We start from the raw sequence: 16,700 nt of genomic DNA on the forward strand, positions 1-16,700 counted from the left end.
AAAAAATCCCTTATTGTTTTTCAGCCGTTTGGCTTTTCATTCACCTTTATTATTATTATTATCATCATCATCATCAAACCTCCATGTAATCAAGAGACTTATCGTTGGAAGTCCCACTCTCACGTGCACAACTCGACTTAAATGCATTCACTGTTCCTGCACTCACCACACTTTGTCACGCAATGCATCCCTACCACCCACCACTCTCCATGCAAAGAAAAAAAAACAAAGGAATTTGGAATTCATTTCTCTCTCTCTCTCTCTCTCTCTCTGTGTGTGTGTTATTATTATTATTATTATTATTATTATTATTATTATTATTATTATTATTATTATTATTATTATTATTATTATTATTATTATTATTATTATTATTATTATTACTGAACAACTGTTGAGTGTGCAAGGAGTTCTACTAATAATGAATTCTTAAAATAAATAAATTAAAAAGGAGCGCTATGCGATACACTTTAAACTTTGAATTAAATAGCTTAACAAGAACTGGAATGTAAAAAATAATGGCGGATACAAGAAAGTTAAGTTGTGACCTCTGTAACTCAGTTGATACGGTGGAGCCCTTCGGTTGAAAATACCCGGGTTTGAATCCTATCTACAACGCGAGAAAACCTTTTCCAAGTCTCTTCTATCAAATGGTGAGTTATCCGGGCTCGTGCGGCGGTAGAGAGTTTTTCTTCCGGAAACTCAGATTTTTCTTCCCTCATAACAGCAAACTGGCCTCACACGCAGCTCCACAGACATAAAACATTTGTCCCTGAGTGGGATGCAGAAGAGGAATGGCAAACTGGCTGCATCACAGTACCTAAAGTTCCTAATCAGGGGATTGAACCCGTCTTGGACGGATGAGAAATGGATGGAAATATTTTATACATTCTGTTCATGTAGTTAGCTTTGCTTTTCTTCTTTTTAATTAGAAAACTTCTAAAATGCTCTGAAGCGCATCTTTAAAATGACATTTACACAAAAGCAACTTATTTAAATTTCTCACACCGCACTCGAGGGCCTAATTTCGGCAAACAAAAGCTACGAAATATTAATTTTTGTTTAAGACCATTCGTTATCCTGGGGAAATCTGCTTGCACTGGTAATGCACAGCTGATAATCATTGTCAAGGCTGTGCAATCAGAGTTGGTAATGATTTGTGCAATCCTCCGGTGTTAAATCCCCGAGAAGATTGGTCAAATCAGATGTGGCCCTACGGAATGCACGAGCTATATGGTACCGCTTTATTTGGGTCTTGTGAATTCGCTGAAGAGAGGGTTGTAATTGCAAATAATAGATTATGACTGCAATAAATATCGTTATGGAGATAAAGAATTCAATAACCTTTATAAATGACTGCCATAATTATATCGTCCTCTCTGGGTCCCCTGAGAGGGGTTACAGGGTCCCCTCTCAGGGAACCCTGTAACCCCTAGAGAGCGCGTCCCCTGGGCGGCGGATAGGGGAGCCCACCATGTGTGTGTGTGTGTGTGTGTGTGTGTACATGCGCGTGCGTGTGTGTATATATATATATATATGGTGGGGTGGTCCGAATATACTGAATAAGGACTCGTGGACCAACAGGGCTATAAGGGGCAATCATCTTGATTGTAAGTGAAGCGGCACTCCCATGGACCCCTAGCTGGATCTATCCTCTCCTTCTTCTACTTTGAGGAAGACCCACTTACTTTAATCTTTCCTATAAGGCCTTATCAGCCAACTCTTCTTACTTTATGACCCTTGTGCTATTAGAGTACTTGAGGGCCATGGGATCTTTTCATTTCTGGCCTTAAAACTATGTCCTCTCTATAAACCTTACTATATTTCTTCTATAATCTACCCTTTCCCCTTCAATATACCCTATTCCTCCTATGGGTTTAAATTCGGAAGAAGGCGAGTTCAGAAGCCTTAAGGTAGCAGCCCTACCACTGAACTATTCCATCGTCAGGCTAGTCCCCTGACATGGAGAACATAACCATACTTGTAAGCTGACAGAAAAAGATAATCGGATTGAATCTATGGGAAACGACCCTGGAATGGAAAAGGGAAAACGAAAATGGAAACGACAAAATATAATACACACAGCAAACTGGAATGTAAGAGGAATAGCATATAAAGAAACAGAATTAGACCAGTTATTAAATGAAAGAAATTTTAAAATAGCAGTAATCACTGAAACAAAAAAGAAATTAAAAGGAACTATGAGAAAACTGAAAATTTTAATGCGATATACAGTGGAGTCGACAGAGACCAAAGAGCACAAGCAGGAGTGATGATTTGGATTCATAACTCCCTTTCAAAACAGTTAAAACATTATAAATTATGGAATGAAAGAATAATAGAAGCTAGAATAAAAATAGATAGAGGCTATTTAACAATAATTGGTTTATTGTTAAATATATATATATATATTTAACAATAAACATATTTATTGTTAAACAATTAAACAATTGTTTAACAATAAATTAAAAAAAACATTAAACAATTAAACATATAAACCAATTATTGGTTTATATTGATTTTTATAATCAGCTACAAAATATATATAATAAAATAAATAAAAATGACTACATAATTTTAGCAGGAGACTTAAAGGCAAGAATTGGAAACACGAAAATGAATAATCATATAGGAATACATGGAGAACACACTCTAAACAGAAATGGTAAAAAGTTGATTGACTTTGTAGTTTATAATAACCTAAAAATAATGAATTCCTTCTATAAACATAAAGACATAAATATACTTGGGCAGCAAGAGGATGGAAATCAATATTAGATTACTTCATATTAAATGAAAAGACATCAAAATTTTCACTAGATGTTAGAGTTCACAGAGGATATGAAATAAGCAGTGACCACTTCCTTGTTAAAATAAAATTAAGATTAATTACCACCTAAATGGCTACAAGTAACAAGAACAGAAAGAAAAATTGAAACATTTGTTTATAAAACTAGACTACTGAATGACACAAATGTACAATGGCTATATGAACAAAGAATTAACCAATATCTAGATAAAATAAAACAAAATGAAGAAATAGAAATAGAATGGCTTAATATAAAAACGATACTAAATGCAGCAGCAAATGAAAGCTTAGGAAAGACCAAAAAATTCAATAAAAGGAAAAACTGAAGATCTGGGATGAAACAATCAAAGAAATAATTAAAATTAAAAAAGAAGCCTATCACAAATGGTTAAGCAGTAAAAGATTAGAAGATGAAATAGAATATAAAAGAATAAGAGCCATAGCTAAAAGAGAAGTCAGAAAAAGACAAAGAGAATCATGGAACACATTTGTTTCTAATTTAGAACATGATTTATATAAAATAAGACAGACCCAATGTATATAAGATTTTCAAACACTTAAATGCAGATACCAAATAAAACATAAAATTAAACACTGAATTGAATTTAGAAGAATTTAAAAATTACTACACAGAACTGTGGACAGACAAATATTTTAAAAAAGACAACTGGCAAACAATTAACGAAAATGAAAAGGAAATAACTAAAGAAGAATTAGAAATCAGCCTGAAAGAAATAAGAAACGGAAAATCACCTGGAGAAGATAAGCTAGGTTCAGAACTATATAAATACGCAGGAACAAGATTCAAAGGAAGACTCCTATTATTTTTAAATAAAATTTACTCAACTGGCATCACCCCAATAGAATGGAAAAAAGCAATTGTGATTCCTATCTTTAAGAAAGGTAATAGAGATGACCCTAAAAACTATAGAGGTATCAGTATACTAAATTCATGTTACAAAATATACAGCAGAATCTTAAATAACAAACTAATGAAATATTCCGAAAACTTTATTCTAGAGGTACAAAACGGATTTAGAAAAGGACGATCATGTATAGACCCAGCCTTCTCTAAAATTAATAATAGAGAAAAGAGAATATAATTTAGAAACACATATTGCATTTATTGACTTTGAAAAAGCATTTGACAAAGTTAAAAGAAACATATTATTTATATTAGTATATATGAAAATAATCAAATACAAATAAGATTAAATCACGAGCTATCATATACAAGAGAGATAAACCAAGGGGTCCGACAGGGATGTCCCCTCTCAGCAACTCTTTTTAATATCTACTTAAATGAAATAATAATAAAATGGAGTAAAAATTTACATCAAGGAATTAAACTTTCACCTACAGTTAACTTAAACACTCTCCTCTTTGCAGACGACCAAATAATAATTACAAATTCTGAAGATAACTTACAGAAAGCTATTTTAAATCTAAATGAGATATCCAAAGATTATGGTATGATAATATCAACGGAAAAATCAAAAACTATGGCCTTTAAAGGAAAAGATCCAGCAAGAACTAAAATAGTAATAGATAACAAGATCTTAGAACAGGTGAATTCATTTAACTACCAAGGATGTATGATCACTTATGAAAATTAAAAAGATATAAACATAAAAATTGCAAAATATTTAAAAATAACAGGTGTAATTAACTCTATATTTAAACCAAACCTAGTTCAAAAGCAAACCAGGCTAAAAGTATACAAAACATTAGCCCTACCGGTCTTAATGTATGGAAGTGAAATGTGGACAATAAAACAAAAAGACAAACAAAGATTAACAACAGCAGAAATGAAGTTTATGAGAAAAACTGCAAAGTATACCCTATTTGATCACAAAAGAAACGAAGATATTATGAAAGAATTAAACCAAGAACCAGTAATAGAAAAAATTAAAAAATATAAACATAAATGGATGGAACACGTTCAAAGAATGAAAACAGAAAGATTACCAAAACAAGCCTTAAAGTACAAGCCATTAGGAAAAAGAAAACCAGGACGTCCTCTTAAACGATGACTTCTAAGGCCGGAACAGGCCACTAGGCCTATATCCTTGATACGTATGATGATGATGATGATGAATTATATCGTCATTTTTTTTTTTTTATGTCAACGTCATTAATTCTGGAACTCTTTGCAAAATTAAAATTTATGCTATCCACTCTTCGTACTTTCGCTTATTTATTTTTGGATTTTTTTTTTTTTAAATTACATTCATATCAGTATTAAAATCTGAATCCGGACTGTTTTAGGACTGTCACCAGAAGAAAATCCTTTTTAAACGTGGCTTCAAATTTGCGATGAGCAACTTCTTTGCTCGATTTCGACATTTGAATAATTACAAAAAAAAAAAAATCATTTCTAGCGTAGAGTAATACGTGACATAACATGCGGGTATAATTTTATAATTCATATGGCGTGCATTTAAAAAACAAAACAAAACTGGTCATGGAATATTTAAAATAAAAAATAAAATAAAGACACTACTATTTACTTTTGTTGTTTCCGGCTTCAGTATTAATTATGTGCAGATGCAATTTAAAATGGGAAAAAATAATTTCTCATTTGAACCTTAGCAAATGCAGAATAAGAAATACTTAAATATATTTATCAAACAACATTAACGAGATCTTGAGTTAATATTTCGTTCAATACAATCAATAACATAGACTTACGTACTTTAAAAATATCCTCAAGAGGTTTATGCACTCTCCACGTTACATATTAATTCACTTAATATCTCGAAAATATAGAGTGAAGGTCACATTTTGATTCTGCATGTGGCAGCTCACCTAATCGGTCGAATAGCGCAGGCACCTTAACAACCAACCCGTCACTTCAAACAGCAAACCATACTTTGCCGCGAGAAGCGAATGTGACGTTTTTATAACGGACGCTGCTATTAGCCAACGTTGCTAGCGATCGCGTACGCTAAATGCAAACAGCCCGTGGAAGCTACAAGTGTGTGGGTGTTTGATTTGACACCCAGTGGCTGTTTAGAAAGCATTTTTGTGCTAATACTGTATCAAATTTACTTCGAATTCTATTTTTACGACTGCTGGTTCGCCTGAATGCATGTCAGAAACCAAAGTTTCTGGTGAAAACGTTGGCGATCGTATGCCAAGTGGAAGAATCATAACAAATACAATAAAAGAGCGGTGATAATAAGCAGTTTAAACTAGACAGTTTATTATTATTATTAACTGCTGGGAGAAAATACACATTTCTGAGATTGTAAATAATTTGATTTAAGAAAGGGGGAGAAATGATTTTATTAAAAAAAAAGTTCATGAGAATTGCGTAAGGCAATTCATTCTCAAGTTAATTGTGATAATGCGAAAAAAAAAAATCAGAAGTCAATTAGAAACTTTTTTATGAAAAATAATAGGAAATAAGTTTGTTAATAATAAATTAATAATATTAATATTAATCAGAATTATGAATAAGCATAATCTGGTTTAATGAAATGAAATGAAAACTGCGCAATAAATAGTTCCCATATTTCGTCTCTTTCACAGAGTGAACTTTTCCCACCAGGGGGCGAAACTTAGATTAGATTACTTTCGCATAAAATTGTAGAAACGAAAAATTATTAATAAACGGATGTATAATGCGTGAATAATATGATTCGATAAAGCAATAGTAGATGAGAGTCAGACTAAAATACGTTTGTAGACTAAATTATTCAAATAAAAAATCATTTACAAATCAGATAGTTTTGCAAGATCGTTTTTTTTTTATTATTAATAAATCGCCGGAGTTGCACCAAATTGGTTGGGCGCCCAGAAAGACTCTGTTGAGTTGGATTAGTAGCTGTTACGGAAGAAATAATGTAGCAGTTATCTATTAATATGTGTTATTCGAGAGCAGGGATTCGAACTCAAGTCTTTCCAATAGATGAACAAATGTGGTTTTGTTCTCTGAATATCTTCAACTGGAAAGTGATTTGCATCACCAAGTGAGAGACTTCAGACTTCAAAAATTATGTAATAATAATAAAAAAATAAAAATAAATAAAGCGCTACGTTCGGCTTAGAGCTGAGTCTCCAAATTATTCTACCCCTTATTCGACCTCCATTGCCAAAATTGATGACCTTTCGTGGGTGGAATTCGCATAAAGAAAAATGAGAGGTTTCGGAATATTTGATACGTGCGGATTTTGTCTTCATGCTGAAGGAGTACACCAAAAGCAAAGGAGGTTCCTGTGGTAAATAGATGACAGAAATGTTATTTCAATTCTGCAATGCAGACAAAGTGCAACGGGAACTCTCTTGAACAGATTTGAAGGAAGAAATTCCTGTCAAACCAGAGGATTTCCCGGCTAACTTCATTTGACTGATCCTAATCGACATCGACTAAGCTCGATTTTCATATGTCATTCGTGTCTTTGTATTTATTTCCAGTTCGGTTTAAAAGGGGAGGGGGGGAAATAATCGTTTAGGTGTGAGGCTTTGCTGTGGTAGCAGGTGTAGATATAACAGAAAAGTAAAATGGAGCTGGAAAATTCCATTTGTTTTTAAATAGGACAGCAGGGATTTGGGTTGTTTTGAAAATAGGAGGAAGCAGCTCAGAATATATTAAAATAAACCATAAGAAAGAAAAACCCAGTTTCTGGAGAGAAACTCTCCTGCCTCCTCACCACGACCAGGTAACCCACCTTCATTTGAAAAACAGACTCAATGCATCGAACTCAGGTCTGTCTAACCGAAAGATAACCTCGATACCACTCAGTTAAAGAAGAGAAATTACTGCTGATAGTTACTTGTTGAGCAAGGGAAAGAAAACCAAGTTTTTAAAGAATGATGGTGTTTTGATGCTATGAGTAGAAAAAACATTATACTCATCTGACATAAAATACTTCACTGTAAATATTAAGAATCGCTTACGTATCGTTTGTCTTGATTAGAAATATAACCAGGACGAACAGTCTAGGCATCTGTGGATTAAGGAAGGTAAGCTTTTCATGAGAAAAGATGATGACATTTCGCACATATGGCGGATAAGATGCGAAGAAGAAGACGTCTAAATAACGAAAGACTGTCTGATTACTGGACGGTGATGATATCGGGCAAGAAGACGGACAATAAGAAATAAATGGAACACTTATAACTAATACTGAACGACTTGGATTATAATAAAAATATTTTAATACTAACAGAAATATGGATAAAGGAATTAGAAGCTGACTTAATAAACTCCAAGTTACATTATTAAATCAACCAATCAGAGATCACTCTTCAACAACCTGTCAAAATCAATTTGAACTCGGCATCCCAAGAGAGCGTCCAGTCACCAAGAATAAACTAAACGAAATAAATAAATAAAATAAATATTTAAGGATCAATTCCTGGGAAAAGGATAAAAGCTGAAACTGAAGTTGACGATGCTTGCTGTTAATTTTTGAAGACGTTGAATACTGCAAGAGAACTCAACTGTAATTCTCCAAGGAGACAATAAATAAATAAATATTGGGAGTGTTTCCAATAGGATTTGAGAAAGCTGTGATGCTACAACTCATAAAACGGGTAAGAAAAGGGATCTTCAAACTTTCAGGCGATCTCCCTACTCCACTTGGTTTAAAAATATTAGAGAAATTAGTAAAACCAGATTAGTTTTTTTAAGAGAAAATAATAACTTTTTTCTCCAAGAACCAGTTTTGATTGCCGTGCTGAACTTCACAAACTTATTTTATTCATTGCAAAATCAATGTCAAGTAACTTGGGCAATTTCTCTAGACCTGAAGAATGCTTTTCACACAGGTGGCGCATTAGTTAATATCTCTGTTTTAGTTCGTCTTTTTTTTTTTTTTTTGGTGATTTATATTAAATGTTTGTGGTGTAATTTATGACATATATTTATTTATGACTGATCCAAAGTCGCTTAGGATTTCTGGTAAGTAAACTCATTAATCTATTCTTATTTTTTACTACGTTTGGGAGTTTAAACTTGTGCCTTACTAAGCCAAATTCATAAGCGCGCGGAAATGGAACAGGGATCGAGAAGTTGTTGTTGTTACATCGTAGCAGTGCTGGCCAAAAACATAAGTGAACATTTATAATTAATTAAAAAAAAAAAAAAAAAGTTGGGAACGCGACAAATATGTTTGCAATGGAACAATCCCCAAATCAGTATGTTAACTGTTTTTGATCAGACACTTTCTAGCGAAGATCTTTCAGACGTGACTTAGAGCATGGGGACCTGAGCCTTAAGGCTCACAGAATAGTTCAAATTGATTATGCTTCACTTACAAGAATGAAGTGAACATTCCAAGAAATCAGCTTGCTTCACTCCTCAGTGCTGCCGAAAGTCTAAATGTAAAGGTTTTGCAGAGATTGAAGGTCAATATCGGGATGCTCCGGGGTAGTAATCTGCTGCAGAAGGACTGTGATCATAACTCGAGCACAAGCGGATCTCATCTCTTACTGTGGTGCAACAAAAACGAGGGTATAACTGCCCCCATTAAGTAGCAGAAAAGGAGACCTCCAAGGAATTTAACAGTAAAAGAGAAAGGTGATGATTTAAATAACACACACACACACACACACACATAGACACACACACAGACACACACACTTTAACCATCCACTAAGGTTTCCGTTCCTTATTCAGCTGCACACCCCCACAGTTCGCTGACGGAAGAAGGATTTCGACTTATCCAAGATGCAGTCATTGAAAAGGAGTCACTTCAGTGATGGCAATAAAAACTCAGGTGATGGCAATAAATAGCATATTCGCGTCTTCCGTCATCTGCACCACGATGCTACGTCAATGCCGATAAAAAATAAGCTTCGCATTCTTGCCCCTGTTGAATTAGCAACACAACCTCATCTCATAGAATCCGGGTCATGTGGAGATAGTCGGGTCTTACTTCCTCACCACCTGAGTTATTCGTAAGCAGTCATAATGCTCACACAATATAATACAAGACACGGAACCGGCGCTTGTTTGAAGCATCTCCAGGTTTTCATCTTTTGCGAATTATCCACATCAAGACAGCAGCGCCTGCAATCAGTGGGCCAAGTAATCAGTCACATGCGCAGCAACCTCATATACAACAAGTACTGGTTGTTGCTCGGAAGGAGTTGCACGAGTTAGTTCAGCATTCTCGAAGGTCCTTGTCGCAATACCAAGGCGGGTCTGTTAGAGATCACTCAAACTAGCAAATTTCTTAAGAATCATCAACATACGAAGTTGCATGAGAATAACAGTGATGAGTCTTCGTACGTATGAAAGTTCTGGTCGGGATGTTTCTTCTAATAATTCGCACTTCTAAACAGCGCTTTCAGGATTAAAAAAATTCGCCGTTTTCTTTAATTCCAGATTAGATTCTATTCAATTGAGGAAAGTGGTAAACAATAACCAGCTCGACCTGGTCATTGTTTAATTTAATAATACAATTTAAATAAATAAATAAATAAATTTCAAGAGAACTATAACGAAATGTCTTTATCTAAAGAATAACTGCCTTCAAATTAAACCACACGCAAGACAAAGCATTTCGACACCAGGTGGCACACTCATCTAAATTATAGCCGTAGTTCAAAAACGCGATATGGGGAGGTCACGTGATTAAATGTTGTTTCTTGACAAAAACGAATGACCAGTTTATGCTTCTAATCATTATCGTTGTCGCTACTCCGTTGAGCTCTGAATTCGGCTTCTACAGTTGATGAAAAGGAGTTGTCTTAATGGTAGCATGGCGGTCATTAAGGCAAACAAAGAGAAGAAAGCAGTTTCATTTCTGAAGCGAAAGGAAGGACGGAATGAATTAACATTATAAAATGCTTCATTCACAGAAGAACAAAGGATAATGTCGAGGATGATTTCGGCCGATTTAATCGTGCAGCATATTAGAACCATTAAAACGATGTCCATTAACAGCCGTGGATTTTTTCTTTTTTAATTACTTAACAATTGGGACAAAAACATGTTCACAATTAGCAGCAAGTATTTTATTATTATTTATTATTATTATAAAAACCTTGATGGAGTCAAAGACTCATGTTATACACACACTTTATCGTACCGCGCGCCTTAAATATATTCACTGTCTCTGCGCTCACCACACTCTCGGGCAATGCATTCCAATCACTCACCACTCTCCATGCAAAAAACCTGCTCCTCACTCCCTTGCTCACACCCTCCTTATACAGCTTACAGGGATGTCCTCTTGTTCTCCTGTTATCCTCATCCATTCTGTGCGAAACCTCCCCGACATTAATCTGCCAATAACCTCTTAACAACTTATGTCTCAATATCTCCCTCCTCCTCCTTCTATCCACCAATTTCTGAAAATTGCATTTTGTCAATCTGTCTTCATACTCAGAGACCAGAAACCACCTTAGTCAATCGCCTCTGAACTTTTTCCAACGCATTTTCATCTTTTGAAAACCAGGTGACCAGATCTGTGCACAGTAATCCATATGTGGCCTGATCAAAGCCTTATACAAAGGAACCATAACATCCTTACTTCTACAAGTCAATGTCCTCCGCATCATTCCCATTATCCCCTATGTTGTCTTCACAATTTTAGTAACATGTCCCCGAAATTTTAGGTCCTTGTCTACTATCACTCCCAGATATCTCATCTCCTTTACTTCTTCCAAGATATTTCCACCGACTGTGTACTTTACATCCCATCTCTGATTCCCAAATTTCAAACCCTTACACTTTGAAACATTGAATTGACATCCCCACTCATTTATCCATTCAACTAGTATATTCAAGTCCTCTTGCAAAGCTACAGCATCCGCTCTACTTCTGATAGCTTTCCCCAACTTTGCATCATCTGCAAACAACTGCATATCACCATTCAGAACACTCTAAATATCATTTACATACAAATTTAACAGCAATGGACCCAAAACAGACCCTGGAGGTACACCACTAGTAACTTTCCTCTTCTGGGATATCAGTCCTCCATAGACAACTCGCTGTACCTATCAGACAGCCAATCTCCAATCCAGCGAACCAATGTACTGTGCAGCCCGATCCGTTCCAATTTAATTACCAGCTTGTCATGTAGCAATTTATCAAACGCTTTGCAAAATCTAAATATACCAATGTATATGCAACACCCTTATCTAATGCATTTGTGACTTTATTATAAAAAGTAAGCAGATTTCTAAAGCACGATCTTCCTTTAGTAAATCCATGCTGGCCGCCAAAGAGTCTTTTTCTGTTGTCGACCCAATGCTGAATCTTGGTCCTAATTAACTTCTCTAATACTTTGATCACAACTCCAGACACACAGACTGGTTCATAATTCAAAGCCTTACTCTTATCACCTCCCTTATTGAATTGGAACAATTTTACCCTCTTTCCACCCCTTTTGGAAAGAGGATATATAAAGTAGTTCTGTTTAATGAGTATTGACGACAGGAAGTAAATATTTTTAGTTTAAGCGGAATGTCGCTCTTTCGTTAATTTTCATATAAACGTTGTTTCATTAACGTATTTTTTTAAATTAATAATTTGACTAATTTTCTTATTTTTCATTTGAAATCCTCTTCAAGAAGGATTTAAATCAGCTATATTTTAATGTTAATTTGTAATAAATTACAGTTTAATGTATTAAAAAAAAAAGAAAACGTATTCATAGCGCCCAGTTAGATACAAACTGCTGATTTTAGTCACCACGCACATGTTTTGCGCACAGTCGTAGTTAAAGCCAAAAGGTTTAGAATAACGAAAGTCGTCTGCTTCTCAAAGATTAATGATTATTTTAAGAGCCCGCGAGTCGCAGCGCCACATCATTAATGCAGAAGTTGTCACCAGGGTGGACGGTAAATTAGGATCGTATTACCCTCAGCAATAAAAGTCAGGAAGAAGCAGCGCTTAGCGATGATTACAATACTAAGTTAGAGGGCGTTTATCCAAATATGGAGGGTGGATACAATTAACGAATGCTACGTCTGTCTGCACCTTCGGCGCAATTAATTTCCTGTACTGGGCTCGAACTGAGAAGAAAATGCAATTTATAAATTAACTATCGCAATATTCTTGGGAAACTTCCCGGCTGGATTACGACTTTTAAATCAATCCCCTTTCCGTCCCTCCCCCCCATTTAAGTTCTGCTTTGTGCAAGGTTAAACGGAATGGCTTCTGAAAACGGTATTTATAGGCATTTATCATCTTTTATTTATTTTTTCGCTAGAAACATTTCTTCATTTTTCCAGAACTGTTTGCAGCATTTCGCTAAACAGCAGTTTCTTGAACTTGTTGCCAGATGGGGCAACGATCTGCAACTGAATGAAGAAACAATTGTAAAAGTAAATATTATATACTGTATGTATATTTTTTCCCCTTTTTCTTTCTGGTTAACGTTACTTGTACAGAAGACATTTATGGAAATGAGCAAATGTATTATTGCACTCGGAAATGAGCTTCTAGAGATATTAAATATAAAATAAAAATAATAAAATAAATAATAACAATAATAATTTGTTCATATTTATTTTAAGTTTATTTATGTATTTTAAATTTAATAAAACAATAACAAAATAATAAAAAACAAGTAAATAAAATAAAGGACCTAAGATAACGCTGAAAATTATGCTGTGTGTGTGTGCGCGTTCCCCTATAAAAGATTCTGAATAGATTGCGGAACAAGCACATTCAAATTTTCAATTCGAATTTTTGAAGATAAAATTTGCCTTTTATCCTTACACGTATATCCATGCAATATTGTGAAAAATATTACTATATCGCGATAACGTACACTTTTCAACAAGAAGGCAAAGCATAATCTATAACGGAATAGGGAAACATTTCAAAAGCATTCCCTTGTGTGTCTGTGGGGGATTCAATTAACTTTTGCGTTTATTAGTATCTTTAATCTAAGAGTCAAAAATATACAAATATCTGAAGTCACAAATATCCAAAGTCATATATATATTATGCCAATAGGCAACAAACCGACACAAGTTATTTGTCGTGACAGTTCACACCTTAAGGATAAGGGGAGGTGATGCAATTTATTGCTAATCTGATTGGAGAAGTAGAAATCCTTTTTCTACTCCCCAACCACCAAGTTTCGGGGGTTCGAATCCCAAGGTAGGCGTGAAAGTTTGCGACTGTCTTGAAGTAGTGGGCAGCTTCGTCCCGGTGCGAGACCAACGTCCTGCTCATTGGTAGTTTGAAAAAAGAGTTGCGTGTTTGCTCTCTAGAGGGGGGGGGATTTCCGGATTATGTAATAAATAAATTTCAAAGATATTGACACTATATCTATTCTATACTATAAAATGATAAGCTGAAATTGGAAACGGATGTGACGTCGGCTTGAAACGGATGTAGGCTGTAACGTTTTTGTGTCACGTTTTTTGTAACGTTTTTGTCAAGTTATTTGAAACGCTTTGAAACTCAGGGGCTACCCTGAGTGTCGAGTCTTCAAAATTCGAGTCATCGGAATTCAATGAGAACTGGCCTACCAGTCCGGAACACGGGGGATTGGGCAACGTAGGCGTCCGGGGGCGGAGCCCCCTAGTCAAATATAAAAGAATAACCTTGACGTGTGCACGGTACTAATTCTTTCATGAACAGGGTTCCCGTAATGCATGTTTAACAAGGACAGGGAGATTAATTGTATCCCCATGACCTCGTTTGTCTATTTTTTTTTTTTTTTTAATGTTACGCGCCTACACGAGAGGTTGGTTGGTCAACCTCTCGTGTAGGCGCGTAACACGAGAGGTTGACCAACGTAGTGGATTCGGAAACGAGGAACTTGTTCCCATTGGATTTGAAGACGTGTGTATTGTATTCCTTGGGAAAGACGTGGGGGGGGGCTGTTTCAGAATAGAGCAGTACTGGGGTTGAAGGAGGAGGAAGACAAGTTCTATGAGGAAGGAGTTTGACTGTGAAGGGATGTTGGTGGTAGCTGCACGTATTTTAATGGATTTAGTAGAGAGGGGAGGACAGAAATTATAGTTCTGATGGATAGTAGACGCCTGTGCGAGAGTGGTTGGAGTGAGTTGAGTCGTTAATCAGTCTGATTGCTCTCTTCTGTATTACGTCGAGTATTTTTACGCAGCTCTTAGGGGGACCTCCCCGGATGCACGAGCGGCTCGATAGGCGGATCTGTGATTTGTTTACAGTTAATAGCTGTTCGGGGGGGGGGGTAAAGTAATGTCTTGAACGAAAGAGAAATCGAACTTTTTTTGGATGCCGAGGAGTAGGCAATGGTTGTAAATGTGCTTTTGAATAACAAAGCGTGCAAATATTCTTCTGAGGCTGCGCTGAGGGGTGTACCGAAACTGCAGCAGTTATTCTTTCGTTTTTAACTTGCGGTGCTTGTGTGTGTTTTGCTGGTAAGAGTGCCATGATTCTGGGAATCTCACAAAATGCTGTTTATAATTTTATTTCTGTGTCGGCGCGATGTTGTCCAAAATTTACTGCTTGCTCGAAAGAGGTCCCGGGTGTATTTTTAGTGGCTTCTCGTTTTTGCAACTAAACGAGAAACACTTCATTCACTTGGAATGAAGTGCTTCTCGTTTAGTTTGAAGCTTCTGGTTAGACACCAGCGTGTTTTTTTTTTTTTAATGCACCGAAGCAAGCAAATCTATGAGGAATGTGTTTCAGTACATTTATTTTCTTCATTCCATCAAGAGCATGATGGATTTTTTCCATCATTCTCTTCTTTATTGCTATGTTCGCACTCAACACCTCAGAAGCAAGATTTGCATTCATTCAGATTGATTTCCATCGTGTAACTTTACAGGTGGATAACTTAAAGAGTCGCGTTTATTATCTGTGGATAGCAAATACAGTTGTTCTCGTTGTCTTGCTTTTTTTTTTCTTTTTTTTTGTTAACTTACTTTGATAGTTAGCCCCATTACAATAGTTTTTCTCGTTTGTGTTGGACGTTTCGTGCATATTCAATTGCTCGATACGTTTGAATTTCTTTGATTAGTCATGTGTTTCCTTTTCTTTTCTTCCCCTTCATTCAGTCTATTATGTTACGTGAGCAACTCACCTCTTCATCTTTTAATGTTTTGCGTGTCAACTCCTAATATTCGGCACCTAAAAATACACTTGGGGAGGAACTGCCATAAGTAAACACATTTCACCGTTAACGCACCGCGGGGGTCTTCCTGCCATAAATTCTGCGACCCTCGGTGACATCGATTCCCGGAAACTTCTTACGCAAGGGTCCTCTTTCAACAAAGCAGCCTCCATAATGAGTGTCGGAAGAAGGGTGTTTATAATTGCGAATAAAAATATTGACAAAATGTAAGCAGCTTACGGTGTTGGTTGGATGCGCCGGTATAGCCGAAACACGCACTTTCTCTGTTCTCGGTCAGAGGGCGCTGTTTAACATCATCCGGTGGACGTGGCTGTTTCCACTTAGATCAGGGATCGCAAACTGGCGGTTCGCGGGCCGTATACGGCCCGCAAAGGCTTCGTATCTGGCCCGCGACCCTAATGATTTCTTTTTTAAAAATCAATGTTTCTAACATCCTGCGGAGATTAAAACAGAAAAAAATTCAAAATTCTAATTGTTTTAAGACAGCTTTAAACAAAAGCAAAACTTATTGCTACAATTCTTTGTATGCCATGTTTCTATCATCGAATGTTGGCAACACTGAATGGAAGTTACTTGTCACGCAGCCACGTGATGCAATGTCAATAAGTTGCAGGTTATTGTTGTAATACGATAGCGTGTTAACAAAAAATTACCTGAATAACTTTTTTTTTTTTTTACCCATAACAATGCCTGAATTTAAAGTTAAAAACAGAAAAATAAATCAAGAAGGCAGAACTTTCCAAGACTAATGGGAGAAGGCAAATTTCTTGGTGGAAGTAAAAAATATTCCAACATGTTTGATATGTAGACAAAGTGTCGCCGCGGTGAAAGAACATAACCTTAAACGCCGTTAT

General features: G+C 35.8%; 2 protein-coding genes across 4 annotated transcripts in view; one reads left to right on the forward strand and one right to left on the reverse strand.

Annotated features, from left to right (window-relative positions):
* The window catches only part of LOC150103717 (uncharacterized), a 38,508-nt gene extending 32,846 nt beyond the window's left edge, over positions 1–5,662 (reverse strand). For all 3 annotated transcript variants that reach the window (XM_090397122.1, XM_090397121.1, XM_090397119.1), the window contains exon 1: positions 5,505–5,662. The gene's annotated coding sequence lies outside the window, so the exon portion shown is untranslated. The remainder of the gene's footprint in view (positions 1–5,504) is intronic.
* LOC150103716 (cubilin-like) overlaps positions 1–16,700 on the forward strand; it is a 280,379-nt gene that overhangs the window by 83,618 nt on the left and 180,061 nt on the right. The window lies entirely within an intron of this gene.

The sequence above is a fragment of the Typopeltis vanoorti genome, chromosome 8, assembly GCF_054136105.1.
Source record: "Typopeltis vanoorti isolate ZY-2024b chromosome 8, IOZ_Tvanoo_1.0, whole genome shotgun sequence".
In the NCBI taxonomy this organism is placed as follows: Eukaryota; Metazoa; Arthropoda; class Arachnida; order Uropygi; family Thelyphonidae; genus Typopeltis; species Typopeltis vanoorti.